Here is a 16,500-nt window from a genome sequence, read left to right as displayed (position 1 = left end):
CACTCGACGACACTCGGGCGACGCTTGGGCGACGATCTTTACTCTGACAAGTGTGTCTGTGTTGTCATCGTACTGCTACTATGGGTTAGCATATGAGTGTATTTCAACGCTAGCTTAACACTACTTTGTCTTGCCAATGAAAATACACGATCATGTGTGACGTGATCTGTAGTCGAGGGGAGGAAGGAATGTGGGGCTAGCAAACTTTGAGAAGAGTTCAACAAAACATCCAGCAGGTGGTGGTATACAGTCAAATTGAGATTTTATCGCATAGTTTGGAGATGTTGAAGCGTGATCTCTTATTGTGGAGGACATAACTACATCCCAGGATATGTTGACAGCATTGATGGTCAGTTTGGTGACTCTGGATCAAGTTAATATCCCTGGAAAAACAGCAGCGGCTAGTGTTTAGAAGTGTGGTCGGGTTTGGACAAGGGTAGCGCATGGCTAATTTACCGGCGCCAGCGTCATTTTACCGGCTCTAGTAAAGGCTAAGCTAACTCTAATTTTTTGTACAATATTTAGCTTGAAAGGTAAAAAGTTAAAGCTTAACGTGTAGTCAGTAAATCAGCTGAAAGCGTGATACATTTTTATCAATATTTGAAGTGGCATTTTATCAGAATGTTAGCTAAAAACCGGTCGGGATTGGACACAGTGACGCTACAGAGAATGCTGACAGTCATGGGCTGTGTCTACTACCGCGCACTTGTGCACTTCGAGCACTGACTTTCAGTGCTTAGGGCGCTTACACTGACAGAACCAGCAGAATTCAGTGCACTGAAAGTACCCGGATGACGTACTGCAAACTTGCGTCCGTCACTTCCCGCTAAGTGGTTAACTTAACCCTTGTGTTATCTTCGGGTCATTCTGACCCATCAGTCATTGTGACCCACCGTCGTATTGCGACTGTCTCAGACCCCCCACATTGGAATGGTTAAAAGAAAATTATTTGTATTTGTTTTTGTATTGGGTAAAATTGGGTAAACACAACGATGGTTCGTTATGAACCTTTGGGTCATGTGACCCGAAGGCAGCACGAGGGTTAAGTGTTCCATTTGAGACAGCACTGTATTGCAGTGCACTGCAGTGCACTTAGTAAAGTGCGCGGTAGTAGACACAGCCATAGTCTTCCCACGGAACCAAACACTCGACGGGCATGGCTGATGTTTGTCTATGAGAAGATCCCTGTGAAGTTCGACACTCATTTATTCATTTGCTCGAACCATTTCACCAAAGACAGTTTTGAATGAAAACCTTGGACAATTTAAAGAAAGATTTGCTAAGCCGCTGTTGCTGAAAAGAGGTGCTGTTCCAACCGTATGCTCATCACAAACGCAAGCTGTAAGTATGATATTGTCGCTAACAGTTAGCCTATTAGCAATGCTAACGTCTCCTGTATCTAGCATAGGTAGAATGCTGTTTCTAAACACATCAACATACCTTACTTAGCAAATGATTCTAGCTAGACTAGCTGTAGTCTGCATTAGAAGGAAAGCTTCCGAAAAATAGCCAGAAAACGAATAGCAGTCTAGCCTATTGCTAACGCCTGTCTAGATTATCTATTTGGAAGAACTGGAGAAAGGCAGGTGCTAGATACAGGATACGTTAGCATTGCTAATAACTGTTACCGACAAAATCATACTACAGCTTGCTGTTGTGATGAACATAAGGTCGGAACGCACCTCTTTTTAGCAACAGCTTCATAGCAAATCCTGCTTTACATTGTCCCAGGTTTTCAAACCCGTCCTTGGTGAAATGGTTCGCGCAAATGTGTCGAGGGTCAAACTGCACAGGGATCTTCTACGCTACGGTATAGACAAACATCAGCCATGCCTGTCTAGTCAATGTTAGCTAGACTCTAGCTCATCTGCTTTTTATTAACGCTGATTTGCAAGGAATGCTAGATAGCGAAAACATAGACTGTAGGCATGTAAACTAGTTTAGCTTGCTGACGCAAGAGCATAGGTAGAATGTGTGATGATTTAGCCTAGTCTATTGGCAATGGGGCTAACGTTATTTCATGTTCCTGACTGTGTTTCATTCAAATAAATAACCTGTGTTGTCATGTAAATCTACAATTCAAGCATGTTTGTCCAGATCTATTTTTCAGCAAGAGCTAGAGCTAACTGAAGCTGAGTTGAATCACGATAGTTTGTTTGCTAAGCTGTACTGCTAACGTTACCCACCTAAGGCGATCCTGTTTGCTTCGACCACAGAAGTGGAAACAACTAACATAATCATTTGAAATGATATCTACTCAATCTGTTGAAAACAGTGTTGTGTAGACACAATAGATTTATTTGTACGTTTTTATTTCAAGTCTCCGCCTTCGTTGTTTCAGTGAGTGCTGTGGCCGTGTTGCGTCTTTGCTCCGCAGCTTCACTCGTTGTAAACCAACCAATCAGCGCGCAGCTCATCTATATATTCATGAGCATACCATAAAAGGAGAAAACCTAGCGTTTTTTCCCGGGAAAATTTCAGAGGATGTATCAGGGGGCATAGAACAGCACCCGGGGCATTGTCAGCTCAACCAATGTTACATACCCTATTCGGAGACCTTAAGGAACAGTGTGAAATACCAACAAAAAAAAACAGTCAATCGCCCCTTTAAAACAGTCAGAGGCTCTTAATATTGACCTACAACCCAACGCAGTAATGGCCATATTTGATACTACAGACAGAAGATATTCTACAATAAGGAAAAGATATAAAAACATCATTGCTTTTACAACACTGCTTGCAGGCAGGAGAATTTTATTACATTTGAAATCTAAAAATCCACCTGTGTCCCTGTGGTTTAATGACCTAATGCAGTTAATACAGTTAGAGAAAATAAAATACAGTTATTAATTATTCAAATTATTCTCTGTCTGGGATCCAGTGCTGACATATTTGGGTAAACTTAAGACTGTGCCCGCTTAGCACCACCCAGCAGCCCTCTAACATTTACAGTTGTGATGTTCATCCATATGAACTATAGTGTGTAGTACAAGACTTCAGCAATGATGAGCTTATGTTAATGTGTTAGTGTGTTTTTCTTCCTTATTAATTTAATTATTAGGATTCCTCCGTGAGGAGGAAACCTATTGTTATTGTTAGTTTTATTATTATTATTCTAGTCCCATGGGAGTCAATGGCAGCCCCTAGAACCATACGATAGCTTTTTGTGAAATTTGGCACACTCATTAAGGACAGTCCCTTCTATACTTACACCAAGTTTCATGTCTCCCATTAGACCACTCTAGCGCCACCAATGGGTCAAAGTTGGACTTGTGTTTACACATGCAACTTTTGAACCGTATGACTGATTTTCAAAAATGAGGTACCATTGGATTCCCTGGATCAAGACGAGTTCAACACACCCTATGACGTCATTTTCCGGTTATATAGATTTTCTGCCATTTCCGGTTTTATCCTCCAAAAAACTTTGAAAGCCTACTCCTCCTACAAAGTTTTCCAATCTTCCCCAGAATTGGCATACATAATCGTCAGAGCAACCCTCACTCAGGTATTATTTATATATTTGATTTTCAAAACCGTTTGTCCGTTACAGCCAATCAAAATCGGCAACAAAGCAACCAAACAGGAAGTTGGGGCAAATCTCAGCAAATCTTTGAGATATCAACACCAAACTTGGTATGTCACGAGGAAGACACTACAACATGTTACCATGTGCAAAGGCAACTTCATATATCCAAAAATGATTGATATAAAGCAAATCGAATTTATCGCTAACGCTAAAATAATGCTTTACACAGCCGCCAGTCAAAATCTGATACTCTGATCACAATCACAAGTTCATATGAAGACACTTGAGAATGTTTATTACACAAATCTGAAAAAATGTTGACTGTAAGATGAAAAGTAGATTTTTAGTGAATATTTGAAACATGCATGCTTGGCTAATTGCTAGGGAGATTTCCAATGTAATGTCTCCCTCTGCTCCTCAGCGCGCGCTCCACATTCTCACACACTCAGCCTTTCCCTTGACACGCGCGAGCTTGGCGAGACGCACACACAACATTTCAGGAGATTGTGGGCTGACCAAGCCCCCACTCATTCCTTGGCTTGAAACTAAGGCCCTTGTGGATCTTGATGGTATTGCATTTCCGATTTTGTATGCAATGGTAAAAAGTTCTCAAAATCCTGAAACAATGGGCCTCATTCACCAAATGTTATTATGAACAAATTTGTTCTCAAACCCCACTTACACAGTTTTCACGAAGTTTCTGGCATTCACCAATGTTTTTTATTTGGGATTTGTTCTTAGGTAAGAACAGAATTTACGCATACCCAAGAGCACTCTTACGTACAATTGAGAGCTGACATGTAAAATAAGTAGTTATACCGTTTTCGTCCGTTCTAATTTAAAATAGAATATTTCTCTCCTTTATAATTTTCCAACTAATATTTTTCATTATTTTACATATTCTTTTTGTTTGTTTTAATGAATACACTTACACTTCTGCTCATTTGTAAAGCACTTTGAATTTCCATTGTGCATGAATTGTGCTAGGCCTATATAAATACAGTATTTTACAATCGCTATGACCATTTTTTCAATACTTTTAACAAGTTTCCTAAACTCTTGACACAGTTAGCACAACATCCGTATGTATTGGCTATACCATTAACACATTTCTTGTTGCTTTGACACAAATTGCATCGAATAAACACAAATGTTAAATGCCTGAACTTCTTTTACACACGAGCTCAACCAAGACCAAAACAATCGATTTTTACTGCCAAATTTACCAATGCTTTCACACTGTATGTCGGAACAGATAACATCATGTTCAAAACCCAACTTATTGGCTAAAGTCAAAGTGAACAGCTGTTCATATTGTAAATTGAAATACAAACATATCCCCTGTATTTTATTCCATTGCTACTGAGAAACAGCTGGTTGAAGTTATGCAAATACTGTAAATCACAGCTGATTCCCAACTCGGAAACACTCAGTTGTATACAGTAAGAGGACCTCTTTGGGCTGATCTTATGTGGAAAAAGAACAATACAGAGAAACACGAAGAAAGAAAGAATATGTAATGCCTGCACGAGGGAGAGGAAGACAAGTACCAGGACAAGGGAGAGGAGTGGGACAAGGGCAAGGGAGAGGAGTTAGAATGTGTGGTGGTGCTCAGAGAAGGGCCTAGGGTAACTGATGAAATATTGTAAATGGCAGCTATATTGCATTTTTCTTGCAGTAATGTCCTGTTGCAACTGCATCTGATGTTAGTGTTTTTTTATGACATGTGCTATGATTGATTAAATGTTCCTGTTGAAAGAGAACGTGTGTTAGTGTTTTGGTAGACATGGTGTATTGTTTAGTGTATTTTTGTGTTATGAAAATTTGTGTTTGAGTTTAGTTTACAATGTGTGATTTTGAGCGTGAAATTAAGAGTTTTGCCAATTGTGTGTGGTAGGTGTGTTGGTGCATTAAGAGTTAAGGAAACGTGTTAGATGTATTGAAAAGATTGTCATAGTGATTGTAAAAGAAACTGTAAACTAGTCTTGCTTTGCCTTCAATTCAAATCAATTATGTTAACAGGGAACGTTGCCATCCAATAATAAGTGACTTATCACTGTATTTATAGGCCCAAAGTAGGCTTATTCCGCACACTAGGACTACACCACACAATGGCGTATTTATTGCTGCTGCAAAATTTTGCAGATCTTTCCCTGAGGAGGGAACACATCTTCCTTGACCATACTGATTTATTTGCAGAGAGCGACGAGTAGGCTACCTGTTGGAACGCTTTAGGCTACCAAGAGCAGTCCTCATGGATATTTGTAACAGTCATCTGATTTCTAGGCTTTTTTGCTTAAGAATTAAGATTAAAGTTAAATCATTAATTTTTCACTTCATCAGTTCTGTGCCCTTCTCCAGATACAGCGTTCACTGCATGAGTAATTGTATTCCATGCATCGGTTTTATTTACTGCTTTGTATCCGCCGCTGACGCTACTAAATATGTATAGTTTGTCGCTAACTTCTTTCAGCTGTACCTCCACTTCAGAATTACTAAAGTTTTTCTGTCTTTTGTCGAGGCCTCGACCGTCTTTACCACGTCTTTTTGACATTTCTCTGAGTGTGCACACGGCCCACGGGGCGTTTACCTATGCTAAATAGGAGCAATTCATCATTCTAAGATCAAACTTGCGAACAATTCTGCTGTTTAGGAACACGTCATGAATCACACGTAGACTTTTCTTAGGAACTTTCTTAAGAACAAATGTAAGAAATAACTTAGGAAGGTGAATGAGGCCCATTGATAGTAAAGGCCAAGAGTAACTACCTAAGTCTGCAGCATGGATTTTTCTATACAGTGACAATTTGTGAAGAATATACATTTTTCAATGGTTCGCAATGTTTGGAGGAATCCGCCATTGCTGCTTGCAGCTATATTTAGTATTATTATTGTTGTTATTGTTACTATTATTATCTTGTTTACTTTCTGGATGGGTGTCCTACATGTTATGGAAAAAAAACAAAAAAAACAACATGCACTCCAATGTGGATTGTTACATTCTAATACACATTATTTATGTTTGGTAAATACCCTGTAGGAAATGTTCTTGCTTCAAACAGGGACAAAGCTTTGTGCTTTGTTAGCTGTTGCTGAATCAACATTGATTGAGATGACTGTATTGTAAAGTCATAAAAGACTATAGTACTCTGTTGCTATCAACATGTTTATAACCTCTTAAGAATTCTGTTAAATTTGCCTGAAAACGCCTGAACAGCATACCCAAAGTAAATTGAAAGCTGTTCTTGAACCATTTGGAGTACATGCATGATTGTGGTCTCTTTGAAAGGGGACACTCTGAAGTTCTTTCCCCTGTTGTCAGGACCCCTGTAAGTCCTACTGGTGTTGAGTAATAGAAGCTTGAACAACCCTGGTAACCCTAACCCTCCTAATCCGCCTGGATTTTGTTTTGAAAACACATGACTGAAGAGGCTTAGGCCTACCCCCTCCCCCCCACAGTGACGACTCTCTCCATTCAGGAGGGTGAAGTTAACAGACTTTTCAAGAGGCAGAACCCCCACAAAGCAGCTGGGCCGGACTCTGTCTCTCCTGCCACCCTCAAGCAATGCGCTGACCAGCTGTCTCCAGTGTTTACCAACATATTTAACACCTCCCTGGAGACATGCCATGTACCAGCCTGTCTCAAGTCCTCCACCATCATCCCTGTGCCCAAAAAGCCAAGGCCAACAGGACTTAATGACTACAGACCCGTCGCCCTGACCTCTGTGGTAATGAAGTCTTTTGAGTGCCTGATGCTGGCACACCTCAAAGCCATCACAGACCCTTTCCTGGACCCCATGCAGTTTGCCTACAGAGCCAGCTGAAATTGCGGATTGCTGAAATTGTGGATTTCAGCTCTGCCTTCAACACCATCATCCCCGCCCTGCTTCAGGACAAGCTCTCCCAGCTGAACGTGCCCGAGTCCACCTGCAGGTGGATCACAGACTTCTTGTCTGACAGGAAGCTGTGCGTTAAGCTGGGAACACAAGTCTCTGACCAGTGGCGTACTATAGGGAGTGCAGCTGCACTCGGGCCCGTGGCGAAAGGGGGCCCGTCCTCGATCTCATCGTAAAAGTGAGACAACCTGACCGGGCCCCTTGCTCCGCTCTAAACACCGTAAGTAGTAGCCTACATATGATCCAGTCCCATCAATTCGCAAACATTTCTCAATTATTGTGTCAGTTATTCATAATTATGCGCTATCACCTGCCCAATAAACATTTTAACAACAGTCAGTCTTAACAACATCAAATAATTCATTTTTCCTCATTTGCCTTTTGCTGAATGAAACAACTCTTACAAAAAAGAAGTACACTTCAAGTTTATTTTGTAAGTATACTTAGTATAAAAAGTATACTATTATCATGTTACTTAAAGTATACTAGCAGTGTACTTATTTATATACTATTTTTGTACTAAGTAAACTGAATTGGCCCACTTTTTAGGTCATTTGTTACACTTTAAAGGAAACTTATAGTGTATTTCAAGGTTTACTTTTGAATACTCTAAAATAACCTGTGTAGTGCACTTTCAGTTCATAGAGTATACTTCCTAAATTACTTAGAAGTATACCTTGGAATACTCTAAAGTAACCTGTGTAGTGCACTTTCAGTTCATGAAGTATACTTCCTAAAGAGCCTCAAAGTATACTTTGCAATACTTTCAAGTGCACTTCAATTAATTTAAGTACTTCAAGAAGTAAACTTCATAAATGTAATTTCAGTATGACTTACTAAAATATTAAAATGTTAAGGAGCCCCTCAAACGCCTCAGATCTTGCGTCACTTGGCGATAACAGGGGCCCTCGCAAAGTTACACTGCAGAGTCTTAGCTGAAAGAAGCTATCTACTACGTAAGCATTAACATTGCACGAATCCATCCATAAAACGTCCATCCATCCATCCATCATCTTCCGCTTGTCCGGGGGTCGGGTCGCGGGGGCAGCAACCTAAGCAGGGAGGAGCAGCGGTTCTACTCTGAGCCCCTCCCGGATGACCGAGCTTCTCACCATATCTCTAAGGGAGAGCCCGGACACCCTGCGGAGAAAACTCATTTCGGCCGCTTGTATTCGCGATCTCGTTCTTTCGGTCACTACCCACAGTTCGTGACCATAGGTGAGGGTAGGAACGTAGATCGACTGGTAAATAGAGAGCTTCGCCTTTCGACTCAGCTCCTTCTTCACCACAACGGACCGATGCAGAGCCCGCATCACTGCGGACGCCGCACCGATCCGCCTGTCGATCTCGCGCTCCATCCTTCCCTCACTCGTGAACAAGACCCCGAGATACTTGAACTCCTCCGCTTGGGACAAGATCTCCTCCCCGACCCGGAGATTGCACTCCACCTTTTTCCGGTCGATAACCATGGCCTCAGATTTGGAGGTGCTGATTCCCATCCCAGCCGCTTCGCATTCGGTTGCGAACCGCTCCAGTGAGAGCTGGAGGTCACGGCCGGATGAAGCCAACAGGACCACATCATCCGCAAAAAGCAGCAACCCGATCCTGAGGTCCCCAAACCGGACCCCGTCAACGCCCTGGCTGCACCTAGAAATTCTGTCCATATAAGTTATGAACAGAATCGGTGACAAAGGGCAGCCCTGGCGGAGTCCAACCCTCACCGGGAACAAGTTCGACTTACTACCGGCAATGCGGACCAAACTCTGGCACCGGTCGTACAGGGACCGAACAGCCCCGATCAGGGAGTCCGGTACCCCGTACTCCCGGAGCACCCCCCACATGAGCCCCCGAGGGACACGGTCGAACGCCTTTTCCAAATCCACAAAACATGTGTAGACTGGTTGGGCGAACTCCCATGCACCCTCCAGAACCCTGCCGAGGGTATAGAGCTGGTCCACAGTTCCACGGCCAGGACGAAAACCACATTGCTCCTCCTGAATCCAAGGTTCGACAATCCGACGGACCCTCCTCTCCAGCACCCCTGAATAGACTTTCCCAGGGAGGCTGAGGAGTGTGATCCCCCTAAAGTTGGAGCACACCCTCCGGTCCCCCTTTTTAAAGAGGGGAACCACCACCCCGGTCTGCCAGTCCAGAGGCACTGTCCCTGATGTCCACGCGATGTTGCAGAGTCGTGCCAACCAAGACAGCCCTACAACATCCAGAGCCTTAAGGAACTCCGGGCGGACCTCATCCACCCCAGGGGCCTTGCCACCGCGGAGCTTTTCAACCACCTCGGCGACCTCAGCCCCAGACATAGAAGGGCCCCCCCCAATGTCCCCAGACTCTGCCTCCACGTCGGAACACGTGTTGGTGGGATTAAGGAGGTCTTCAAAGTATTCCTTCCACCGATCCAGGACGTCCCCCATCGAGGTCAGCAGCGCACCATCCCCACCATATACAGCGTTGACAGTGCACTGCTTCCCCCTCCTGAGTCGCCGGATGGTGGTCCAGAACCTTTTCGAAGCCGTTCGGAAGTCATTCTCCATGGCCTCGCCGAACTCCTCCCACGCCCGGGTTTTTGCCTCCGCAACCGCCAAAGCCGCATTCCGCTTGGCCTGCCGGTACACATCAGCTGCCTCTGGAGTCCTACCAGCCAACAAAGTCCGATAGGCCTCCTTCTTCAGCTTGACGGCTTCCCTCACCTCCGGCGTCCACCACCGAGTCCGAGGGTTACCGCCGCGACATGCACCGACCGCCTTGCGTCCGCAGCTCCGGTCAGCCGCCTCAACAATGGAGGCCCGGAACATGGCCCATTCAGACTCAATGTCCCCGGCCTCCCCCGAGACATGGTCGAAGCTCTCCCGGAGGTGGGAGTTGAAGCTCCTTCTGACAGGGAATTCTGCCAGCCGTTCCCAGCAGACCCTCACATTACGTTTGGGCCTGCCAGGCCTGACCGGCGTCTTCCCCCACCATCGTAGCCAACTCACCACCAGGTGGTGATCAGTTGAAAGCTCCGCCCCTCTCCTCACCCGAGTGTCCAAGACATTCGGCCTCAGATCCAACGACACGACTACAAAGTCTATCATCGAACTGAGACCTCGGGTGTCCTGGTGCCAAGTGCACATATGAACACCCTTATGCTTGAACATGGTGTTCGTTATGGACAAGCCGTGTCTAGCACAGAAGTCCAACAACAAAACACCGCTCGGGTTCAGATTGGGGGGGCCGTTCCTCCCAATCACGCCCCTCCAGGTCTCACTGTCATTGCCCACATGAGCATTGAAGTCCCCCAGGAGGACGAGGGAATCTCCGGGAGGAGCGCTTTCCAGCACCCCTCCCAGAGACTCCAAAAAGGGTGGGTACTCTGCACTGCCATTTGGTGCATAAGCACAAACAACAGTGAGGACCCGTCCCCCCACCCGAAGGCGGAGGGAGGCTACCCTCTCGTCCACCGGGGTGAACCCCAATGTACAGGCGCCGAACCGAGGGGAAACAAGTATTCCCACCCCAGCTCGACGCCTCTCACCGAGGGCAACTCCAGAGTGGAAGAGAGTCCAGCCCCTCTCAAGGAGACTGGTTCCGGAGCCGATGCTGTGCGTCGAGGCGAGGCCGACTATATCTAGCCGGAACTTCTCTACCTCGCGCACCAGCTCCGGCTCCTTTCCCGCCAGCGAGGTGACGTTCCACGTCCCTAGAGCTAGCTTCTGCAGCCGAGGATCGGACCGCCAAGGCCCCCGCCTTCGGCCGCCGCCCGTCTCGCACTGCACCCGACCCCCATGACCCCTCCTGCGGATGGTGAGCCCACTGGAAGGGGGTGTGCCCGACCGGGCCCCATGGGAAAAGGCCCGGCCACCAGGCGCTCGCCATCGAGCCCCACCCCCGGGCCTGGCTCCAGGGGGGGGCCCCGGTGACCCGCTTCCGGGCAGGGGCAACTGAGAACCATTGTTCGTTTTCTTCATGGTAGTTTTTGAGCCACGCTTTGTCTGATCCTTCGCCTGGAACCTGTTTGCCTTGGGTGATCCTACCAGGGGCATAAAGCCCCCGACAACATAGCTTCCAGGATCATTAGGACACGCAAACCCCTCCACCGCGGTAAGGTGGTGACTCAGGGAGGGGGGACTCAGGGAGGGGCTTATAACAGTCGTAACAGTCATTTAACTCATGGTTACAATGGTAAACCAGCACAACAATGACAATTACCACGCAACAAAACACTACATTCTAAGCAGACACATTTTAAAAACGAAATTCACGAAGTTACATTTGTATTTCGAACAAACGTCAAACTTATCAGCAAATTTTAACACTATTTACCGCCTTGCATCATGGGAATTGACCATGATGCAATGAGCCATGCTATCTTCATTTTTTCACGTCGTTATTTCTGTCAGTTTGATAGTATAACCTTCAAATGCATAATGCAACCCTTTTGTCTGCTTCTTTCTCAAGTAGCTTTTTCGTTTTTTCCATTAATACTCCAATTGATAATTATTAGTATAAGAGAATAGGGCTTCAGAATGTTTTGGCAGTAATTAAGGTTACAGCTTCAGTACCAAAAAAGATTCAATGTGCAATGCATAATAGATGTTCATAGACATGAATAATTAGAATGAGATGGATCTAAAAAATGTAACCTGTAATGTACTTTAAAATTATTTTGACTGTTTTTGCTGTATAATAATAGAAAACGTACATCCTACTCCAGAAGAAATTTATACAATTTTCTGTTTCTAAGCATACTTCTTAAAAGTATCAAAAGTGAACAATTTTCAAAGCATACTTAAAAGTATATCAAAAGTGAACTATTTTCTAAGTATACTCCTTAAAAGTATATAAAAAATGAACTATTTTCAAAGCATACTTAAAAGTATATCAAAAGTGAACTAAAAGTGTACTATCCATATTTTATTTTATAGTATACTTTAATATACTTATTTTTTGGAAGGGTAAAAGTGGCTCCAGAAAGCGGCAGGAACGAAAAGAGCAAAATGTAAGGGTGGCAAAGCTGTCAAAACTATCCTCATTTGGATTTGTGGCGAAGCGTGTTGAAGAGGACGCTACGTCTGACCCCCAGTCCGGCAACAGCAATGAGTGTGAAACTCAGCCACCAGGGTAGACTAATTACATAACGTTTACTGTCTGGTATAGCCTAATTGAATGCATTTAGACATGGCTATTAAACGTCATAAAATGCACATATAGGCCTAGGCTAAGGCAGCAGCCAGGTTAGATATTGTAATATTGTAACTATGTGCAGGACGATGTAGTCGGAAAATAGCTAAAGCTAGATAGACTAAACGTAAGATAGCATATCTAGCCGACATCGGCAAGACGTTTGCTATCTTGGTATTGATGAAGAAAGTGTTTTGTCCGTCTCTTCATAAACGGAGTGACTAAGTTCAGTTGAGTTCTGGATTTTAATAAGTATTATCAATCTGCAGATTGGGAGAGAAAACCAGACCTCTGACAATAAATGACCACACAACACCAGGCTTAGGTCTCAATCATGTCTCTCTCAGCTCTGAAAGCCGGAGGACCATCTTTTATAGGGCACAGGAATGTAAACATAGATAATGACAGTCAGGCAGTAATGACGTTACAACAGTCTCAGAGGAAGAGATTCACAGCTCCCAACACATGACCACTCAGACTAGAGAGATCATAGTTGGCGCTCTCCTTGTAGTCATGACAAAGGACGTTTATCCAGTACTTTCTCCTGATCACGAACATCTATTAACCCTGACACATAGACACAATCTACTCTTATTAATAGCAAGCTTACATGAGAACATACTAACTAGTATCCAATGACTAGTTATATTGATTAGTGAATAATGTAAGCACACCGGAAATCGCAATTTCTTCCACAGTCCCCCCCTTTTGACGTTTAACGTCAACACAACAACAATTCATCAACTGTTTATCTGGGGCCTGCTGTAGTGCCTTACATTTCACAAGTTTCATACCATTTAAAAACTTTAACAATCAAACAATACAGTATCTGTAACTACTCAGCACAGCATACATGATTATAGGATTTGAAGAAATATTAGGTAGTACCCAATCACAGGTGAAAAGGTACAAAGTCAATGAAGTGAATAGCTTTTTGCTTAGTTCTCAAGATAGGGCTCCCAGAAATGACCTTAACGCTCCTTCTATTTTCCTTGTTCAAAGTTGCATGGCATTATACACTTTGGCGATATTGTGACCTCTGATTCATCCTAGTAACAAAGGCATTTCCTAAGACCCCACAAAAGAACCAGCTTCTAGCTATTTACTTCTTAAGCAAACAGCATAATGACAGTTTATCAATAGTTCTAGAAACATAGGCATATTTCTCTGCTGGACATACCCACTGGTCATGCTCTCGTGAGCTCAACACATCTGCCTCATGGCCTTCATCTCAGAAGCAACTGCAGTTAAGGCGTCGGCTGTCTCATTACCAATGGACTCCAACCCTACTGCTAAGCTCCTAATATCTCTAAAGGCAGTGATAACACCATACACAGGGAGAATGGCAGCTGAAAAACTTGAAAAGTGACTGTGTACTATTGAATGGCTACTCGCAATGTTTTTGTGGCTATCTTGTTGTTATGATCAGTGACCTATGCACTTTGTAAAGCTCTCTCTTGGAAGTCGCTTTGGATAAAAGCGTCTGCTAAATGATAAATGTAAATGAAATGTAAATCCACGTGATGTGATCCCAGCTTCTTAGCATCTGCATTAATAATACTTCTCTTGTGGCAGTGCCACCAATGTTTGGGAAAGGGGTGCAGGGGAAACCCATCTACAGATCTGAGGGCTCCTACAATAAACCCAAGGTAACACGTTCCTGACCAGTCGGCCGGCAGGAAATAATAAGCACTCTTACCCACATGGTGCCATTGTTAGCTGCACGAGGAACCCAAAATGGTGATGCCCTTATACTTACAGGTCCATCTGCAACAGGCAAATCATGCAACAGGCTGTTAGCATACATACCACAGTGTGGTTACATGTATTTTCCCAAATACCTTCCCATAATTATTTAAACATTTAATAAACCATATACTACATATTCTGTAGTATGCTAAAAGTGTAGGAATAGCATAGTCAGCAACATCAGGAATTTATGTCACCCGCCCAAATGGTATACAGGACAAGTAACATTGAACTCAGATACAATTGAACTTACAAATCATCCAGTAGAGTGTGAGCATACATAGAAACCGTATCCTTGCATGTATTTTTTCACTCTCACTGTACCACTATGCCATACACAAAACAATGCAGGTGGGGCATATTCAAGAGATGACTGACTTGTTCGACAGAACAGTCACATTTGTTACATCCAACCCTACACAAGGCCACTTCTTGACCTTACACATATCAGCCATTGACAGAGGGACAGATATCCCTGGATAACCTCCAGAATGCTTGGGACTCTAACCACAAACCCTGCAAGGTCTGTCCCCTCTAATGCTGCGTCCAGTCATTTTTTCCCGTCCACGGTAAGGTGTTGTTGTACAGATTGTTCTTCATGTGTGCTTTATGATGAATCTCAATGTTCACATCAGTATAATTGGGAGCGTGCAATAGTGACTCTCGTGTGGCTCATGTACGCGATGTCTGTGGACTTGTGCGTCCAGTATCAGTAAATGTCTGTCAGGTGTGTGCGTCAGTATGTCTGGATCTCATCTCTCATCGTAGCTCCGGCAGCGGCCTCGGTTTCCTTGAAACAACCGAGGGCCTCCACCACAGTATCCTCTCGTCCCCATTCTGGGTGCTGTCATCTGCTTCATGTAGAGGCCGGAGGAAGACTGAAAGTGTCTTCCCCTCTCCAGGCTCCTCTCTCTGGTTTCCCATCTGGGTGCTGTCATCTGCTTCATGAATCACACATGGGGAAGAGAGGCATGGTAGCAACAGCAGCCCCTCTGGCTTTCTCCTCATGTGACTCACCTTTCGACGTCTTCAACACCTCCGGGTGGGTGCTCTTTGGGACCTCCTTCTCGGCGCCCCTGGATTGGAGTGCTGGATGGCGGGATCCTGGTTTTGGCTCAAATCGGTCCGCTGGACTGGAGCCTGCTCCCGGATCAGCCGCTGCAAACGGGTCTCCACCCCCCTTGGTGTACTCCTGGAGGAGTAACCCAGTGGGGATGAGACAAATGACAAGTTGGAGCAGGCACCATTTGGAGGTGCACCTGCTCCTCCACCGGCCCCTGGCTCTCCGTTGGGACCCTCCACCGTGTTGTTCGGTGGAGGGGCCATTTTGCACTCCTTTGCATGAATCCATGTCGGACGACCTTCCACTTTTACAGCTGTGTGAGTCACCAAGAGAAAACCAGGTATGGACCGGTCCATCTCGGTGAGAGGGCAGTCCTCCGTTTGTGCACTTTCACATAGTCTCCCGGTTGATAGGGATGACATAGCTCCCCAGCGGGCAGCTTTCACCTGTGAATGCACAACGCTGGTTGCTCTAGTTAGGACAAAACAAAAGTTTAACATTGTATCATCCATCTGGTGGATATCCATCTGTTTCAATGATAGTGGGGGAGAGACAGGAAATTTCATTGGTCTCCCTAAAACTATCTTGTGTGGGGAAAGTCCATTCCTCCTCTGGGCTCATGGCCATATGAGCTAGTGGGAGTGCATCAGGCCATTTTAGGCCAGTCTCTTCACATATATTGGCTAGTTTGTTTTTCAAAGTTCCATTTTGCCTCTCCACTGCCCCTGCAGACTGTGGGTGGTAGGGACAGTGAAAATGCTGGTTGATCTGGAGCGCTTTACAAAGTTCCTGAACAATTTGACCCGTGAAATGTGAACCTCTATCACTGGACAGTCTTGTGAGGATCCCATATCTACAGATCACATCTCTAATAATAAGAATCTTGGCTATTGTGGTAGCATCAACTTTCCGACATGGGTAGGCTTCTACCCATTTCGAGATCATGTCAACAATTACAAGTACATACTCAAAATTACAACACTTGTTCATCTGCATAAAATCATTTTGTAAATTAATAAAAGGACCACTTGGTGGTGGGTGGGCTGCGTCTCTTCTCTTTGGTCCCTTTTCGGGATTATGCTGCTGGTAAA

Source organism: Osmerus eperlanus, chromosome 22 (assembly GCF_963692335.1).
Source record: "Osmerus eperlanus chromosome 22, fOsmEpe2.1, whole genome shotgun sequence".
NCBI lineage: Eukaryota > Metazoa > Chordata > Actinopteri > Osmeriformes > Osmeridae > Osmerus > Osmerus eperlanus.
Note: the sequence above shows the minus strand (reverse complement) of the source record.